This window comes from Apium graveolens, chromosome 4, assembly GCF_009905375.1.
Source record: "Apium graveolens cultivar Ventura chromosome 4, ASM990537v1, whole genome shotgun sequence".
NCBI lineage: Eukaryota > Viridiplantae > Streptophyta > Magnoliopsida > Apiales > Apiaceae > Apium > Apium graveolens.
This window is the reverse complement of record NC_133650.1, coordinates 100,551,898-100,565,432: the sequence shown is the minus strand read 5'-3', so window position 1 is coordinate 100,565,432 and position 13,535 is coordinate 100,551,898.

The following is a 13,535-nucleotide window of genomic DNA, read 5'->3' as shown; positions in this document are numbered from 1 at the left end:
GAATACCAAGAACCTATTCAGTGAGTAGTTACCAGTACAATCAATTCCTTCTACCCTGCAATGTCATGATTAAATATAAGACATGGAACTTGTGTCAAGCCTATCTTATTTAATCACTTGCTTTCCCATTCACTATGCTTAGTTCTATTTAATGTAAATTAGAAACTCCTTTCTAATTTCATTCACTCTGGCCACAGATTCCTGAACTAGCATAAGTGGATTAGCATTGAACATTCTCTTCCTTCACTGGAAGGGGTAGATCCTTTATTGATCATATACTATCTTCGTGTACAAATTCCTATACCCAGTAGAGCCCTTATAATTTTCCCTAGAGACTGAGAACTAAACCAAAGCATAGTTTAGTGTACATAAGATGACTATGATGACCTCAAGTCTATGGATACTTGTACCACTATCACTATGTGAACAACTGCTGATACGTGAGTGAACTCCATTAGTTGTTCAGCTGTGTGAGTCATGTTCAGTGAACTTATTCTATAATAAGCACCTACATACTAGCTATAGTGTCACCACACAAATGTCTATGAGAACAGACATCCTTCATAATGAAGCAAGCATAGTATGTACCGATCATTGCGGATTATTAAATACCAGTTAGTAATCCTACGACCAGGAACTATTTAAGTTTAGAGTTATCATCTTTTAGGTCTCATTATTATGATCTCATCACAATCCATAAAAAGCTTTACTCTAAACTGTGGTATATCTTATTTAAACACTTAAAATAGATAGAGCCCGCAATAAAAACAAAATAATCTTTTATTAATATAAATGAAATCAAAATAGATTACATAAAAGTTATTCCTAAATCCTCACACATGATTGGATTTAGGACATATCTCTTTCAATCTCCCACTTGTACTAAAGCCAATCACTCTGGTATGTAATACCCATCTTGTCTTTATGACGATCAAAGTGACTTTGAGAAAGTGGCTTTGTTAAAGGGTCTGCTATGTTGTTATGTGTGTCAACTCTCTCGACGTTGACATCTCCACTTTCAACAATCTCCCTAATCAGATGAAAGCGCCGCAGGACATGTTTGGAATTTTTATGAGACCTAGGTTCCTTGGCTTGTGCTATTGCTGCGTTGTTATCACAATACAACACAATAGGCTCTTCAACGCTAGGAACAACTCCCAACTCAGAAACAAATTTCCTCATCCAAACGGCTTCTTTTGCAGCCTCACTTGCAGCTATATATTCTGCTTCCGCTGTGGAGTTAGCCATTGTAGACTGTTTGGAACTCTTTCAACTAATCGCACCACCATTCCTCAGGTGTCTTAGGAGACATTTTTTCGGAAAGGGACACTTCATGGCTCATCGGTATGAGACCCCTTTTGGAGTTTTCCATGCTAAACCTTTTAAGCACTTTCTGGATGTATGTACCCTGGGTAAGACCTATCATTCTTCTAGATCTATCTCTATAGATCTTCATACCGAGAATGTAGGATGCTTCTCTCAAGTCCTTCATGGTGAAGTTCTTTAATAGCCATACTTTGACTGATTGCAGCATCGATATATCATTTCCTATAAGAAGTATGTCATCTACATACAATACAAGAAATGTTACCGCGCTCCCACTAACCTTCTTGTAGACACATGGTTCATCTATGGTTTTGATAAAACCAAACTCTTTGATTGTCTCATCAAAACGGATGTTCCATCTACGAGAAGCTTGCCTTAAACCATATATGGTTCGCAACAGCTTACACACTAGGTGTTCATTTCCCTTGGAAAAAAACCCTCTGGCTATGTCATATACACTTCTTCCTCAAGTTCCCCATTGAGGAAGGCCATTTTTACGTCCATATTCCAGATCTCATAGTTGTAGTAAGCAGCAATTGCAAGCAAAATCCGAATTGATTTTAACAGGGCTACAGGCGAAAAAGTTTCATCAAAGTCAATCCCTTGCCTTTGTTTGAATCCTTTTGCCACGAGCCTGACCTTATAGGTCTCCACCTGGCCATCTGCTCCAATCTTTCTTTTGTATACCCACTTGCACCCAAAAGGCTTAACACCTTCAGGCGCCTCAACCAGAGTCCATATTTGGTTGGTATACATAGATTCCATTTCAAATTTCATGGCACTATGCCATTTCTCTGAGTCAACACTACTCATACCCTCATTATAGGTCACAGGGTCGTCATCATCAATGATTGACAACTCATTGCCATTCTCAATGACAAGGCCATAATACCTCTCAGGTTGGCGAGACACTCTCCCTGTCCTACGAATGGGCTATTCCACAGAAGGTTGTTCAGTCTGAACAGGTGTTTCCACTTGATCCGTAGTAGTTTGTGCTTCTTGAACTTCATCAAGTTCAACTTTGCTCCCACTGTTTCCTTCAAGGATAAACTGCTTTTCCAAGAAGGTAGCATGTCTGGAGACAAACACCCGATGATCGGTGTAAAAGTAATACCCCAAAGTCTCTTTGGGATATCCCACAAAATTACATTTTACGAATCGAGATTCCAGCTTATCTGGGTCAACTTTCTTGACATAAGCTGGACATCCCCAAATCTTAACGTGTTTAAGACTCGGTTTCCTTTCTTTCCATATCTCATATGGAGTTTGAGGAACAGATTTGGAAGGCACCTTATTCAGTAAATATGTTGAGGTTTCCAATGCATAACCCCATAGGAATACTGGAAGATTCGCATAGCTCATTATGGACCGAACCATGTCTAACAAAGTTCGAGTTCTCCTTTCAGATACCCAATTCAACTGTGGAGTATATGGAGGAGTCCACTGGGAGACTATACAATTTTCTTTGAGATAAGCTAGAAACTCTCCATTCAAGTATTCACCACCTCGATCTAATCGAAGAGTAATAATACTATGTTTGGTTTGTTTCTCCACTTCATACTTATATTCTTTGAACTTTTCAAAGGCTTCAGACTTGTGTTTCATCAAATACACATATCTGAATCTAGATCGATCATCTATGAAAGCAATGAAGTATGAAAATCCACCCATGGCTTGCGTAGACATTGGTCCACATACATTTGTGTGTACCAATCCTAGCATATCTGCAGCCCTCTCTCCATGTCCACTAAATGGAGATTTGATCATTTTACCCAATAGACAAGACTCGCATGTAGGATATAATTCAAAATCAAAGGGGTCAAGTAACCCTTCCTTATGCAATGTCTGCAGTCTATTTTTACTAATATGACCAAGTCCGCAGTGCCACAAGAAAGTGAGATTTCCATCATCCCTTTTTCTTTTATTAGTATGTTCAATTTGTAGTAAATTATGCTCTATGTCACATACATACAGACCATTGTTTAAAATACCACTTCCATAAAGAACGTTATCTCTAAGAATTGAACATTTATTATTATGAATAACAAATGAAAATCCAGTCAAGTCTAACATGGAATAGAAATAATATTCCTCACAATCGAGGGAACAAAATAACAATTATTTAGAACAATAGTCTTGCCCATAGGCATATGTAAATGAAATGATCCTACAGCTTCAGCAGCAACTCTTGCTCCATTTCCCATCCGTAGAATCACCTCCTCTTCTTCAAGAGTCCTACTTCTCCTTTGTCCCTGTAACGAATTGCAAATATGAGAACCACAGGCGGTATCTAATATCCAAGTAGAAATTTGACTTAGTGACATATTAACATCGATCATGAACATACCTGAATCAAAAGCGGTAGTCTCACTACCCTTCTTCTTCTTCAATTCTGCAAGGTAAACCTTGCAGTTCTTCTTCCAGTGCCCCACCTTGTTACAGTGAAAGCAAACAGCTTTGCTCTTGGGGTCTTCAGCTTTTGGTGGAACCGGCTTTTTCTCACCTACTTTCTTCTTCTTGGAAAGGTTCTTCTTCCTTTTCTTAGGATTGGAACCTTCACCAATTAGAAGAACAGAACTGTTCTTAGGGGGAAAATTCGATTCCGCAGTCTTCAATATGTTGTGGAGTTCAGGCAGGCTGACATCCAGCTTATTCATGTGAAAGTTCACAACAAACTGCGAGAACGAACTCGGAAGTGATTGCAAGACCAAGTCTTGGCTCAGCTCCCCATCCATGGAAAAACCAAGTTGTCCAAGACGTTCAATCAAATTGATCACCTTAAGTACATGGTCATTCACAGATGATCCCTCAGACATCCTACAACCGAACAGCTCCTTTGATATCTCATATCGAGTTGTCCTCCCTGCCTCATCATACAACTCTTGTAGATGCATAAGTATAGTGTGAGCATCCATATGCTCATGTTGCTTCTGTAGCTCAATGTTCATGGAAGCTAGCATGATGCATTGAGCAACATTTGCATCATCTAGCCACTTACGATACATAACATGTTCATCATTATGTGCATCGCTAGAAGGTTCAGTAGGCTTAGGTGAGTCAAGCACATATTCTAGCTTCTCAACCCTGAGAACAATTCTCAAGTTTCGAAGCCAGTCAGCAAAATTAGGACCAGTCAACTTGTGAGCATTTAGTATACTTTGGAGTGATAGTGCAGAAGACATAACGAATATAGTAAATATGTAAATGATGAACACATAACAACACATAGCAAATATTCAATTTCATTTCAAGACACTATATGAATCGGGTCTTTATCCATAAGTGACTCCCACTAGTTTATCTAATTTATACAACCCCTAAGTGAAAATTAAGCATTCATAATGCTAGTGGGAATAGGGATCCTACATTCCATCACACAACCTCGGTTGTAGCATGAAACGTCATGTGATGTTCAATAGGCAGACAACTTTTGTCAATTACATCTTATGTTATTCCCTAATAAAACTTTAGCCTCTTGAATAATTGAGTCACGTCGGTAGCACGACAAACTCAATATTCTAAGTCAAGTCTAACCCAACATTTCGTACAATTGAATATGTCTCCAACGGCCCACGGCTGTAGCACGTAACGACCTTTAGATTCTAATTCAATGTACACATCTCTATGTAATAGACAAGTATTTCTTATTTCAAAATCAAAGCCCTCGGCTGTAGCACGAAACAACAATGATTTAAAAATAAGAACCACTTTCTACCATGTTGGAAGGCTATGACCGACACAAGCCCGTTGTGTCATTGGCCAATTACTACTTGATATTATTTAATTTTAGAGGGATTATATTATGTTACAATCATAATCATATTATAAAGAGATTCTTCCTTTTAAATTAAATATTTCAAATCAATAATCGATAATCAGATGATTTCCAGATCGGGGGGAGAATTGTCAAGAGGCGTCACTTAATACCCCTTTCTTACAGATAGAAATCTGCTTTTGACAGAATCATCCTTTCTCTCAATATTGAAAATTCATATTCAATTACGTGTTTCATAAACACAAGAATCTCATGATCGTATTTATAATATTTATATTAAGGTCATGAAACAATTTCACTATACTAGATTGTCTAACAAACGCCTTATGTTAATTAAGTTCGCCTAAATCTATCATCGCATGATAAACTAAGCATATATCACATATATAAGCATGAATAAACGTAAAGGTAGGCATGTTAAATCATGTATCATATTGGTCTAAGCATTATACATCTCTATGTATCACATGAGGCATTTAAAAGCAATTAAAACAGTCAAAAATAGCTTTAAAACACTACTGTTAGCTATAAACAGTCCGAAACAATTTCAGAAAATATCATATAACATACCATTAGATGCGTCTCGAAAAGACGAATCTAACGGCACCAATCACGCCCCATTCTGACCAAGCACGCGCCCATACGCGCCCCGAGAAGAAACCCCACGCGCCGCCACGCGCAGACGCGCTGTCAGGCGCGTGTCAGACTGTCATCCACGCACACACGCGCTTCACGCGCCCAAAACCCTAAGCTGATGTCAGCATGATGTCATCTGATGACGTCTGACGTCAGCACTACGCTGACCTTTGACCCGCGCGTGTCTGACACGCACCGCGCGTGACACACGAGCGCGTGTGCCCCACGCGCGCATGTCAGACGCGCGGTCCTCCTCTTCTGTTCCTGACAGCCGCCGCCGGTCCTTAATTCTGCTGCCGTTTCCTCTTTTCCGTGCCACCATTAATATATACCACAGCAGCAAGAAAACATATATAAATACTTTAACAGATTATATATATAAATATTTAATTATGAATTTAATTAAAACAACTTCAAAAATTCATAACAATTAATCCATACATCATAAAATTATGAAAATAATACCCAGACGATCTACAACACTTGTAAAACCCAGATCTACAGTCAAAATAATTCTGAGAAACAATTTCTCATCAGTCATAATTAATCCATGATATAACTTGTAAAAATCATAATTAATTCATACAAGCACATAAAATTCTAAATTTTTTATCACAGGTCTATATTTATACAACCTATGCTTTGATACCATTGTAGGATTTTATCTATCACAGAAGCATGGTAAAACAATTTTTTTGATATAAAATCTAAATAAAAGCATACAAATCGTGATTAAAACATATGGGATCGGTTTCTAACTTTAAAAGCGATCCAAGAACAACGAGCGAAGATCCCTAGCAGCTGCTCCTCAAGTGTGAAGCACTCCACTGGTATCCACCAAGAAATCGATGTAATGAAGGAGGAGGAGGTGGAGAGAATTAGGGTTTTTGTAAATTTTTAGGTTGAGGCAAAAATAGGGTTTATAATAGTATATTTACAGGCAAAATTTTCAGTTGAAAATTTTCCCATAAAATATTATTATTATTAACCCTTTATTATTCTCACTAATAATTAAAACACCTTTAATTATTAATCCTTTTTCTAAACACTTTAGAAATAATTCTCTCACTTGATTTCATTTCCAAAAATTAAATTCTTAATTAATAATATTAAGAACTTTTTCTTAATTAATTTATAATCAATTAAATCTCATTTAATCAATTATTAAATTTTCTAATTAATTATTTATTTCATAAATAAATAATTATCAGCCATTATTAATTAATTCCTCCACCATTAAATCATTCTCTTTTATGGTGTGACCCTGTAGGTTTAATATTAAGCTGGTAGTAGAAATAAATTATAATAAAACTATTTTATCATTATTTATATAAATTATCTAATTCATTAAATATGATTAATTAATTAATCATATTTATTCTACATCGTGAGGGATACTTCTCAACATATCGCGACTATCCGGATAATACGAATTTACTGCTTAGAATACCAAGAACCTATTCAATGAGTAGTTACTGTACAATCAATTCATTCTACCCTGCAATGTCATGATTAAATATAAGGCATGGAACTTGTGTCAAGCCTATCTTATTTAATCACTTGCTTTCCCATTCACTATGCTTAGTTCTATTTAATGTAAATTAGAAACTTCTTTCTAATTTCATTCACTCTGGCCAGAGATTCCTGAACTAGCATAAGTGGATCAGCATTGAATATTCTCTTCCTTCACTGGAAGGGGTAGATCCTTTATTGATCATACAATATCTTCGTGTACAAATTCCTATACCCAGTAGAGCCCTTATAATTATCCCCGGAGACTAAGAACTAAACCAAAGCATAGTTCAGTGTACACAAGATGACTATGACGACCTCAAGTCTAAGGATACTTGTACAACTATCACTATGTGAACAACTGCTGACACGTGAGTGAACTCCATCAGTTGTTCAGCTGTGTGAGTCATGTTTAGTGAACTTATTCTATAATAAGAACTTACATACTAGCTATAGTGTCACCACACAAATGTCTATGAGAACAGACATCCTTCATAATGAAGCAAGCATAGTATGTACCGATCTTTGCGGATTATTAATTACCATTTAGTAATCCTACGACCAGGAACTATTTAATTTTAGAGTTATCATCTTTTAGGTCTCATTATTATGATCTCATCACAATCCATAAAAAGCTTTACTCTAAACTGTGGTATATCTTATTTAAACACTTAAAATAGATAGAGCCCACAATAAAAACAAAACAAGTCTTTTATTAATATCAATGAAATCAAAACTGTAATATCTGGGATATACCATGTAATTATTTTTTCTAATTAAATAATTATTATCTGTGTTCAGTATCTATTCTGTGAATTAATTGTTAAGTGTTATTTGTATTTGGATATTCAAAAATATTATTAATTGAGTATTTTAATTTTTTTATGTCCAAAATAAAATATAGATAATTGTCATATCTTCCTAATTATTTTTATGTTGATTTATGAATTTATAAGAATCATATGAAATTTATAAAATCTTTTTCCGAGTATTTAAAATCTATTTTATCAAAACGGGAACCAACCGACGTCAACCGTTGTTACGTTTTTGGAACCCGAAACTCTTCCGAGAACTCCTTCCTAACCTAATTGTAATATTCCAAGCATTTTCCATGTTTCGACTTTTTCGATCCGGCGTACGGTTTGTCCTGCGCGGGTCCCGGCGCAACATTTTCGATACAATATTCGTTTCGGTAAATCAATAAAACTCGTATTTTCGATAAACGGGAGCTTTTTATTAAACTATCACAATTATCACTTCGTAATACGTGTAACCAGGCGCTGAGACCAAGACCGCAGTACAAATTGTACTGATTTGGATAATTATCCCGAAAACCGATACCGTTTGGATTAGTTTTTACAAATAAACGTACCGTTTTATATCCGGAATGATCCAACGGGATACTAATATTCCGTAAATATAAATAGCCTTTCTCCGTATTTTATTTCGTATCAAAATCATTTGCAGATAGTTAATTCTATAATTTTCAGAGAAAAACCTTAATTACAAACACTATTCTAAGAATCAAACAGCAAAACGAAGGCGTTACCGATCTCTGTTTTCAAAGGTTGAGTAACCAAAACGAAGGATTTGAAGTGTTCTATTAGATTCTGAGCTTTGTTTCACTGCAGAATCAAAGGTTTATTTTCTGGAAATTTATTTATTTTTGAATTAAATTTATTAAAAATATGAATTTTTGTTCGGATGATTGTTTGTATGATTTGATAATTGCATGTTGTAGAGCTTGTTTTCCTGATGATTTTGATATATTATACGTCTGATTTGGAGTTCAATAACATGTTCAAATTTGAGTTTGATTTTCGAATTTTAAAATTAGGGTTTATAACCCGTATGAATGTTCTTAATTGAAATTTGCGGGTTTCTTATTCTGAAATAGATTGATATTGTGGTATAGTGTATTGTATTCTCTGTGAAATTTGCAATCTAGTCGTACAAGTTTCATGAATCAACGAGGTCTGTAGAGAAGGGAGTTGTGTTTTGAGGTTTACGTCGAACCCGCCGGAAACCGGCGAGTTTCTTGATCAAATTCCGGCCAAGTCCGGGGTTGTTGATGAATTTTGATTGCAGATATAGGTTCCTGGTGTTGTGTAGTTTAATTCTGGAGGTGATGGTGGTGGGAAGATGGCGGAGGTGAGTTCTCCGGCCACCCCCGATTTTCCGGCGACTGAAACTGCAAAATTGCAGTTTAGTCCCTGTATTTTTGAAGATGGTGAAGTTTAGTCCCTGTAGTTTGCAAAGTTTTCAAAAATAGGATTCCTGTTTATAAAATATTTAAAAATCATATTTCCTATTTATTTTTATTATAAAAATTCATTTTTAATTTCTGAAAATTCTGAAAATTATTATTTTAATTCCGAAAATTATTTTTAATTCAAAAATAAATCTGAATTAATTAGTTAATTAATTTCAGTTAATTTTTAATTAATTAATTGGTCAATTAATTCGAAAATTAATTGATTAATTGATTTAATTAATTATTAATTGATTATTAATCAATTATTTAATTAGATTTAATTATTTAAAAATGATTTAAAAATTCCGAAAAATAGTTTCGAGCTTTAAAGTATTATTCTAAATTATTTCCAAAGCTCGATAATTATTATAAAATTGTTTCGAAGCTAGAATTGGCCAACCGAACCCTGTTTATTAACCCAAAATTGATCCAACGACCCGTTTTAATTCTGAAAAATGTTTTAAAAATCATTTTAAATACCCGAAAGCCTATTTATGACCCGAGACTTCTTTATAAATGACATATCATTGATTACGTGATATATTATGTGTTATATGTGACTTGTCGATTGAATATTGATCTATATATTCAGTGTTTACTTGATTATTGCGTAACTTTCAATCCAATTAATCGGATTTGGGTAAAACGAAGGGTAGATAGAAGTATGTGTTGAATAGAATCCTATGAGTTGATGATTGATAGATGCTTATGATATGTGAGCAGAAGAGGCAAGACGTAGAAAAGGGAAACAGGTAGTTGAGGAGTAAGATGATTGTGATTGGAAGCGAGTGCAGAATAGTAAGCTAGTACCAGGCAAGTGTTCTGAACTTTCTCGACATATTGTAGTACTTGATAATCCTGTGATATTACAAGTGCTTTGAAGCACAGAAACCTAAACCCTGATTCCAATTATTGTTCTTGAGCCAGGAACCATATTCTTTCTAAGCCATTGATTATTGTATACCCAAACACGAACCACAAATCTACGATACTACTCCACAAATACATACAAACTAAATACCAAACGCTGAACTGAATTACTTATATACTCAACCCATGAGATCTTATGCTTTGAAAGACCAAATCCTTGAAACCCTGAAACATTGATTCCTTTGTTATCCAATTCTTTCATTACCCAGCATCCAAGCTTTGAAATTACCTTGTTGATCCATACAAGTATTGAAATCCTTTAATTGTTAAGTACTCACTGTTGTTAATGATTCTGGTTATTGTTTATTATTGTTCATTTTGTTATTATGTTAGAATTGGATTGTTTTTATAAAATTGTGGACCAGATTCGTGGTCAGACCATTTAATGGTCAAGTTAGGCCAATGTGTGCCTTGGATCCAGTAGTTAGAGCAATGTTGTGTGCTTTGCTCGGGGTTAGTGTGTGACTGATCAGCAGCCTAACCTTGGTTTTTAAAGTAAAAGTATAATATCCAATTCTAAATCATAATCCATTGTTCACTTGATATCATAACCATATTCACTTGATGATCATTATTCTCAGTTTTGTCATTGTGACTTGCTGAGCTAGTTAGCTCATTTGTGCAATGTTGTTTATATTCTTTCCAGTTAAAAAGGAACCGGTTGGTAGCAAGGATCCCCAGTCCAGCGCGAGAGATAAGGATTAAGGTTGTTGAAGCTGAGCTAGTAGGCTTCTCTTGGAATAATTTAAGTTTGTAAAAGTTTGTAATATGTTTAATACTCAGTTGAGTTTGACTAGTTGGGATTTGATCGGTATGTAATATATTAGATGTGTTTGGCTTGTGTGCATACTTTAACCTGTTGCGATCCGTGGTAGTTGGTAAGTAGGGTCATTGCATAGTATTATTTTCTTTATTATTGTTAGAAGCAGGTTATAAATGAGGTGTGTGTGGACCCCAAACTTCTGACCCGGGTTTGGAGGGCGCCACAGGTTTGGTATCAGAGCTACAGGTTATAAGTCACTGACACAAGCTTAGGTTGACGGGAATGGGTAGAGGGTTAGGATTAGAAGTAAGGAATAGAATGATAGAACGTCGAGAGGTTGAGTATTACGGTATAACCAGTAGTAGTATGATTCGCGTCGTGGTTCAAGATTCTTATATTGCAATATAAATTCAGATAGCAGCGATGGCCGACTCTTTTATTCCCGTATCAGCTGATCACTCAGAGCCTTCAGTTGGAGCACCGGCATCGGATCCACGTCCTGTTATTCTACCAGCATTGGCTATTCTACCTCCACCGGTGTTGCTGCCCATACCACTGCAGGCTATTCCACCTCCAGGCATGAGGCCACCTGTCAGAGGACCTCCACCAGCTGATTCAGATTCCACTGGGCATTCAGTTGCGAGTGCCCCATTCCAGACTACATTGCCCCCAGTTCCTTATTACCGGTATGAGGCTCTTCTATTGGAGCGTGATTCCTTGTTGGCCCAGATCAGAGAGCTACAGCATATCATCAGGACTACAGATGTTGATCGTGGTGTGAGGGAGCTTCGAGAGGAGATTCATGTGACACAGAGGGTTCTCGAGGCTAGGCTACATAGAGCTACGCTACCTGGCAGAGGCCCTGATGCACTGATGGGCTGGGCTACTGAGGTGATGGAGGACTTTGAGAGGCTGGCAGGACCAGAGTTTCCTTGGAGTTGAGTCAGAGATTCAAAGATGGAGATGCTGAGCCGTGTTGTTATGGTCATGTAGTATGTACAGTAGTGTGTAGTGTGTATCAGTATACTTTTGAGTTGTATTTATAGACTAGCTATGTTGACTAGTGAGTAGGTTGTTGTACCCTTTTGCTTTTACTTTCGAAGCGTCTTTACGCTTGTACCACCTAAAACTTTTGATCTATATATATCAGTACCTTTTCTTTTCCAGCACTGTCATTTACTTTATCACACCTATTTTACTTTACCTTATTTATTGCACCAGTTATGCCTTGTGATACCATGTACCCTGTTTTCCATAACTGTTTATATTCTGTAAAGAAGCATGCAATTTACTTAGTTACAACTGTTTTCAAAAAGAGATATTCCTGTTTTATAAAACTTTTCCTTCATGCAAAGATTTGATTCAAAAGCTAAATAAATTGTTTGATTCTTTACAGAAAATGCCTCCCAGAAGAAATACCCGCACCAACACCCAGAATGAAGAAACCAACAACAACAATAACCAAGATGATACAAACCCGAATGTGAACCCAGGACCCATAGACCCAGCAATAGCCCAGATTCTCCAAATCTTGGCCCAACAAACAGTTCACCTGGCACAACAACAACAAAGACAGACCAATCCCAAGGTAACTTTCAAAACTTTTCAGGCAGTAAACCCACCCGAATTCAAGGGTTCCTTAGAGCCAATTGAAGCAAATGTGTGGTTAAAGGAAATAGAGAAGGCATTTGCCTTGGTAAAAGTGAAAGTGGAACAGAAGGTTGAGTTTGCAAGTTACTATTTGAAGAATGAGGCCACCTACTGGTGGGAGATGGTGAAGACATTGGAAGGTACAGATGTTATTACTTGGGAAAGGTTTAAGGAATTGTTTTAAGAAAAGTATTTTCCTCAGTTTGTTCAAGATCAGATGGAGCTGAAGTTTTTAGAGTTAAAGCAAGGAACTATGTCGGTGGCAGATTATGAGAGTAAATTTGAGGAATTGTCAAGGTATGTGCCGTCGTATGTTGATACTGATAGGAAGAAAGCTAAGAGATTCCAGCAAGGCTTGAAGCCATGGATCAGAGGGAAGGTAGCTATCTTTGAATTGGAAACCTATGCAGGAGTTGTAAATAAGGCTATGATTGCGGAGACAGAAAGTGAGATGTCACAGAAGGAGAAAGAGAGCAAGAAAAGGAAGGTTGAGGGAAGTGAGGGTCAGTCACAACCAGGGAAGTTTCCAAATTTTAAGAAGGGCAAGTTGCAGCCAGGGAGAAATTTTAATTTCAGGAGACAAAATGCAGGAGACGGGGGCCAGGGCAACCGTCCAGCTAATGTGAATCAGCCGAATCAGTTGAGATTAACTTTTCCAGATTGTCAAGTTTGTGGAAAGAAGCATAAGG